The sequence below is a fragment of the Rhinopithecus bieti genome, unplaced genomic scaffold, assembly GCF_001698545.2.
Source record: "Rhinopithecus bieti isolate Rb0 unplaced genomic scaffold, ASM169854v2 scaffold_66918, whole genome shotgun sequence".
NCBI lineage: Eukaryota > Metazoa > Chordata > Mammalia > Primates > Cercopithecidae > Rhinopithecus > Rhinopithecus bieti.
Window position 1 is genome coordinate 47,231 of NW_016825404.1, and position 7,051 is coordinate 54,281.

The window sequence follows — 7,051 nt, forward strand, 5'->3', positions numbered from 1 at the left end:
ATTTTGGTGCACACATCACCTGAGCAGTGTGCACTCTACCCAGTGTGTANGCTTCCTTCCCTCCTTCCTCCCTCCCGCCCTTCCTTTCTTTCTTTCTTTCTTTCTTTCTTTCTTTCTTTCCTTTCTTTCTTTCTTTCTTTCTTTCTTTCTTTCTTTCTTTCTTTCTTTCTTTCTTTCTTTCTTTCTTTCTTTCTTTCTTCTCTCTCTCTTTCTTTCTTTCTTTCCTTCTTCTCTCTCTCTCTCTCTCTCTCTCTCTCTCTCTCTCTCTCCTTCCTTCCTTCCTTCCTTCCTTCCTTCCTTCCTTCCTTCCTTCCTTCCTTCCCTCCTGGAGTCTTGCTCTGTTGCCCAGGCTGGAGTGCAGTGCCACGATCTCAGCTCACTGCAACATCCCCCTCCCAGGTTCAAGCGATTCTCCTGCCTCAGCCTCCCGAGTAGCTGGGATTACAGGTGCCCACCACTGCGCCCGGCTAATTTTTGTATTTTTAGTAGAAACAGAGTTTCACCATCTTGGCTGGGCTGGTCTCAAACTCCTGACCTCGTGATCCACCATTGGCTGATGGGCATTTAGGGTGGTTCCATATTTTTGCAGTTTCGAATTGTGCTGCTATAAACGTGACTGTGCAAGTGTCTTTTTCATGTAATGACTTCTTTTCCTCTGGGTAGATACCCAGTAGTGGAATTGTTGAATAGAATGATAGTTCTACTTTTAGTTCCTTAAGGAGTGTCCATACTGTTTTCCATAGGGGTTGTACTAGTTTACATTTCCACCAGCAGTGTAAAAGTGCTCCCTTTTCACCACATCATACTGATATGTATATTTTTTTTAATTTTTAAATTATGGCCATTCTTGCAGGAAGAAGGTGGTATCACATTTTGGTTTTGATTTGCATTTCCCTGATCATTAGTGATGTTGAGAATTTTTTCAAATGTTTGTTGGCCATTTGTACATCTTTTGAGAATTGTGTATTCATGTCCTTAGCCCACTTTTTGATGAAATTATTATTATTTCTCTTGCTGATTTGTTTAAATTCCTTGTAGATTCTGGATATTAGTCCTTTTTCAGATGCATAGTTTGTGAAAATTTTCTCCCACTCTGCGGGTTGTCTGTTTACTCTGCTGATTATTTCTTTTGCTGAGCAGAAGCTTTTAAGTTTAATTAAGCCTCACTTATTTATCTTTGTTTTTGTTGCATTTGCTTTTGGGTTCTTGGTCATGAACTCTTTGCCTAAGCCAATGTCTGAAAGTTTTTCCAATGTTATTTGCTAGAATTTTATGTTTTCAGGTCTTAGGTTTAAGTCTTTGATCCATCTTGAGTTGGTTTTGTATACGGTGAGAGATGAGGATCCATTTTCATTTTTCTACATGTGACTTGCCAATTATCCCAGCACCATTTGTTGAATAGGGTGTCCTTTCCCCACTTTGTGTTTTTGTTTGCTTTGTCAAAGATCAGTTGGCTATACATATTTGGCTTTATTTCTTGGTTCTCTATTCTGTTCCATTGGTCCACATGCCCATCTTTATACCAGTAGCACACTATTTTGGTGACTATGGCTTATAGTACATTAATCGTTTGAAGTTGTGTAATGTGATGCCTCCAGATTTGTCCTTTTTTTTCTTAGTCTTGCTTTGGATATGTGGGCTCTTTTTTTTTAATTCCATATGAACCTTAGGGTTGCTTTTTCTAGTTCTGTGAAAAATGATGATAGTATTTTGATGAGAATTTCATTGAATTTATAGATTACTTTTGGCAGTATGGTCATTTTCACAATGTTGATTCTACCCATCCGTAAGCATGGGATGTGTTTCCATTTGTTTGTGTCACCTGTGATTTCTTTCAGCAGTGTTTTGTAGCTTTCCTTGTAGAGATCTTTCACCTCCTTGGTTAGGTATATTCCTAAGTATTTTAATTTTTTGCAGCTGTTGTAAGAGAGGTTGCGTTCTTGATTTGATTCTCAGCTTGGTCGCTGTTGGTGTATAGCAGTGCTACTGATTTGTGATCATTTATTTTGTATCCTGAAACTTTACTGAATTCATATATCAAATCTGGGAGCTTTTTCTTGATGAGTTTTTAGAGGTTTCTAAGTACACGATCATATCCTCAGTGAACTGCGACAATTTGACTTCCTCTTTACTGATTTAGATGTCTTTTATTTCTTTCTCTTGTCTGATTCCTCTGGCTAGGACTTCCAGTATTATGTTGAATGGAAGTAGTGAAAGTGGGCATCCTTGTCTTGTTCCAGTTCTCAGGGTGAATGCTTTCAACTTTTCCCCCATTTAGTATAATGTTGACTGTGGGTTTGTCATAGATGGCCTTTATTACCTTGAGGTATATTTGTTCTATGCCAATTTTGCTGAGGGTTTTAATCATAAAGGGATGTTGGATTTTGTCAAATGCTTTTTATGCATCTTTCAAGATGATCATATAATTTTTGTTTTAATTCTGTTTATGTGGGGCATCACATTTGTTGACCTCCATATTTTAAACCATCCCTGCATCCCTGGTGTGAAACACACTTGATCATGATGTATTATCTTTTTGAAATGCTGCTGGAGTCAGTTACTTGGTATTTTGTTGAGGATTTTTGCATCCATGTTCATCAGGGATATTGGTCTCTAGTTTTCTTTTTTGGTTATGTCCTTTCCCGGTTTTGGAATTAAGGTAATACTGGCTTTATAGAATGAATTAGGGAGGATTCCCTCTTTCTTTATCTTTTGGAATAGTTTCAGTAGGATTTGTACCAACTCTCCTTTGAATGTCTTTCTTTTCCTAGTATTTTGGACTATTTTGAAAATGTAGTCCTGCATCTTCTTGGACCAGTTTCCTATAGTCATCTGTTTCCTTTATTAAGGTCAACGTCAAGGCCCAAGGCCAGAAACAGATGGCCATCTGCCAAGAACAGAATTAGTCTATAAGGTAGGGCAGCAGTTGTAGATGGAGGGCATGTGTGGGTGTGTGTTTGTGTATGTTTTTGCCTGCTAGGGACACCTGCTTATAAGTCTTTAAAGAAAGGAATATTTTCTGATAATTGTTAAGCTCTACTTCCCCTGCCTTATGCTTTGCTGATTATAAAGTATTTGTTCTGAGTTTTAATTATTTGAGAGGGGGGAATTATAGAAATCTAATATAAATATACCATTATGCTCATATTTAATCTATTGAAAGTGTTTTTTCATATGTAAGCTTTAAAGCTTAATATGATGAACACAGGAAGTTGTAAAACCATAACTTGGTTTTATTTGGCTGTGTGTTTATTCAGCAGTGGGAACTTTCAAATGTTTATGGATACCAGTATGTTATATGCTTGAACCTAATTAACTCTGTTCATTTTAATTTATTTATATTTGCTCTATTTGCAATAAATGTCACTTGGCCTACTGGATTAAAAATAGATTTAAATGTAAATACTTTCTTCTGAGATTTGACAAAAGAAAATATTACAAAGTAGAATAATTTCTGAACTAATTTTGAGATGACAAGTAATATCTACCTATGAGATATATGCATGTATATATATCATATATATATGTCATACATACATACATATTTTCTTTCAAAATAAGACCATAAAATTTAAACCGAATCAAAGTTTCAAGCTCAACAAAATTTCTGGTGGTACAATAACAACAAACACCAAACAAAACAATGTAAAATCTCATCAGACAAGAAAGGATATAGCCAAATTGTCTTGAAATAAAACGTATGCTACATAGGTCATCTCTTTTGGAGCCCCAAAATCAATTTTCCACAAGATAAAATAGTTTCAATCTATCGTCTTTAATCAAACTAGTTTACTACAGCACACCATTACCCATATTAAAGAACTACACGTAGTATTTATAGTTCGTAAGAACTTTAAAAATAGATGTCAAAAGTTATCTTTACATTTCCACATTAAAACAAAAACTTCAAGATCTAGTAGATTACAGTGAGTTATAACAAGAAGGAACTTCTGAAAGATTAGTCATTCTTCAGTGATTACACTGTGCAACACTTCAAGGGTCGAGAGAAGACACCAAAAGAGATTCAGAACAACCCTCTGACTGAAGTCTGCCCTTGTAGTTTGTCATAAATCATTCAACTAAAACAAAAAAAATCTTAAATTATTATAATGTAATCTGAACCTCTGACTTTGTTTAGGCTATTAACCCAAAGAAAATAATGCTGTCCTATGAAAATTGGTGAAGCAGAAAGCAATAAATATACTATCATATTGGAAACTTTGGGTGGACAGGTCTTTCATAGTTAATCACAGAAAATTCTTCGTTCAGAAATTAGTTCTCCCCGAATAAAAGGAATTCACTTTAAAATATATTTTAAGTACATCTTTCATTCTCATAGACCAGAAATTATGTGTGGCCACAGCCATTTCTCTAAGGTTCTGCAATGTTTTTTCAGCATTCTTTCTGAGGATTTAAATGGATTTAATTTTTACTGGAATTAAATTTTAATGAAACTATCCTTCATTTCAAAATATCAGTGATTGGAATATTTACCATAACACAAGGTTTCTGTTACTTATCAAACTTTTGATTACAACAGGATTTGATAGGAGCACCTTCTTCAAGTCATCTCTTTCATCTTTAAATATCAATTTTCTTCATTTCAGCTGTCATTCTTGCACTTTATCCAGTCCTTTGTCATAACTAATCCTAATCTCAATCCAAAAGCAAAGTAACAAGTAGGTTCTGCAGGTTTGGAAGAGCATGCCAGTTGTGAGTTTCTTCAGAGGACATTACTTTGCTTTATTGAGTTCAGGACCTGGATATATGTTAAATGACATTTATTACAAACTCTCACTGCCTCTGCAATATCTCCTACAGGTTGCAGACAGCACTCGGCTAAACCAGTCCAACTCCAAGGAATTTATTATTTTTCATAACAGACTCTTTTTTTTTAAATTTCTGGGGAGTGTGGGGGACAGAGTGAGACTCAGGGTGGAGTACAGTGGTGTCATCTCAGCTCAATGCAACCTCTGCCTCCTGGGTTCAAGCCATTCTTGTGCCTCAGCCTTCCGAGGAGCTGGGATTACAGACATGCACCACCAAGCCAGGCTAATTTTTGTATTTTTTAGTAGAGACAAGGTTTTGTCATGTTGGCCAAGCTGGTCTCAAACTCCTGGCCTCATGTGGTCCGCCCGCCTTGACCTCCCAAAGTGCTGGGATTATAGTTGTAAGCCACCATGCTCAGTCCATTTTGTTTTAAATAGTACTAAAGTATACTATTAATGATCTTAACTCTATAAACCTAGATCTGCCTTTATGTAATGTCCACTAATTAAGACTCCTGGATTTACATATAGTTCATTCTGTCTTCTCCAAGACAGTTCTTAAATCTTCTTCTTGTGCTTTTGCTCCTTAATGTAAAATTTACTTTCTCAGGAAGTGATGTCGAGTTGTTGTTTCTTTTGAATTTACAGTTGATTAAGCTCTTTGGGCCTTTTTATCTGATGTGTTATCACACTATTGTCCTTAATTTAGTATTTATCTTTTGGATTTATATGACAAAATTTTCTTTGTTTTATCTTGTAATAAATTTAATTATCAAAAATAAGATCCTAAAAAATACTTAAATACTCAGAATTCTAGCAATGTAAGCAAGTCTAATCAATTACTTAAATTTTTCCCTTAAGTCTTTCCCATATACTTAGCAGTAATCATACCATAGATACCATTTTAAATTTTTTCATTTCACATATGTCATAAACATGTTTGCACATTTTTACAGGGATCCTCAAATTTTCATCTTTTTAAAATCTTCTACAAAATTTTCCATCAAGTTGATGTGCCAGTTTCATTAAGCTTTTTTTTTTGGTTACTTTCTTATTATATTTTTTGTTATTTTAAATAACCTTACTTATTGCCTTAGAATAAACTCTCAGAAATATAAAGTTAGGGAAGCCCTTTATGAATCCACAGTACCATTGCCAAGTTGCTTCCAAAATGAAAGGAGATGCTATCCTCTAAGCATTTAAGAGCATCAAGAGCTATCCTCTAAACATTTAAGAGTATCTTTTTTTCTCTCAGATCGAGGCTTGGACATTACAAATATTAGGTTTAACTTCTTAATGTTATAAAATGAAGAGCAGTTAGGATCCTTTCCTACTTTGTGCCATGTTTCCTAGCAATGCTATGTAAGCATCTGTTACAGTCTGGCCTGCAATTACCTTTCCCAGATACTTTCCTCCTACTTTCCTCTCTTCCTCTAAACCAAGTTAATAACTTCCGCTTCTCTGTTCCAATAACCGCTTATACATGTGCATGTATAAGGTATACAATTCATCACATTGTTTCATAATTGTCTACATATTTGTCTCTCACCTAGACTGTGGAGTTTTCAAGGGAAGGATGAGGTCTTCGTTTATCTACTACTGGTACCCACAAGTGTGCCTAACATAAAGAATAAGGGCCTTATGAACATATCCATTCAATCTTGTCTACAGTGGTATTACCATCATAATGGTAACTTGTTATTGGTTTAAGATACATTCCATCAATTAGTATTAAGGTTGAAAATAATCTACTGTGTGATCGTTTATGCTCTTTGCCCATTTATATGTTGGTGTAGGCCTTTATATTACTCCCATCAACCTGAATGTTCATTGAATTTCTTTTTATTTAACGAATGCTTATATAGCACTTATTTACCATGTATTGCTCTAAGCTCTTTAAAAATATTAACTCAATCCTTGCAAAGTCGCTTTGAGATAGGTGCTGTCTTTGGTACAGGGGTATATAGAAACTAAGCAGTTTTTCTGAAGTCGCGTCATTTGTAAATGGTTGAGCCAAGATATAAATCTAGGGACTTCAGGGTCCATGTTCCTCATTCCTATTTTATGCACTCTTATTTTATATTTTAATATTAGCTTTTCATAATCTCTGTTATAATCAATCAACTCATCTTTTGTGGCTTTTATAGTTATTTTATTGTTTTAATTTTATAGTTTAATATTAGTTGTATTGATTTTTTTTTTTTTTTTTTTTTTTTTTTTTTTTTTTTTTTTTTTTTTTTTTTTTTTTTTTTTTTTTTTTTTTTTTTTTTTTCTTTTTCTTT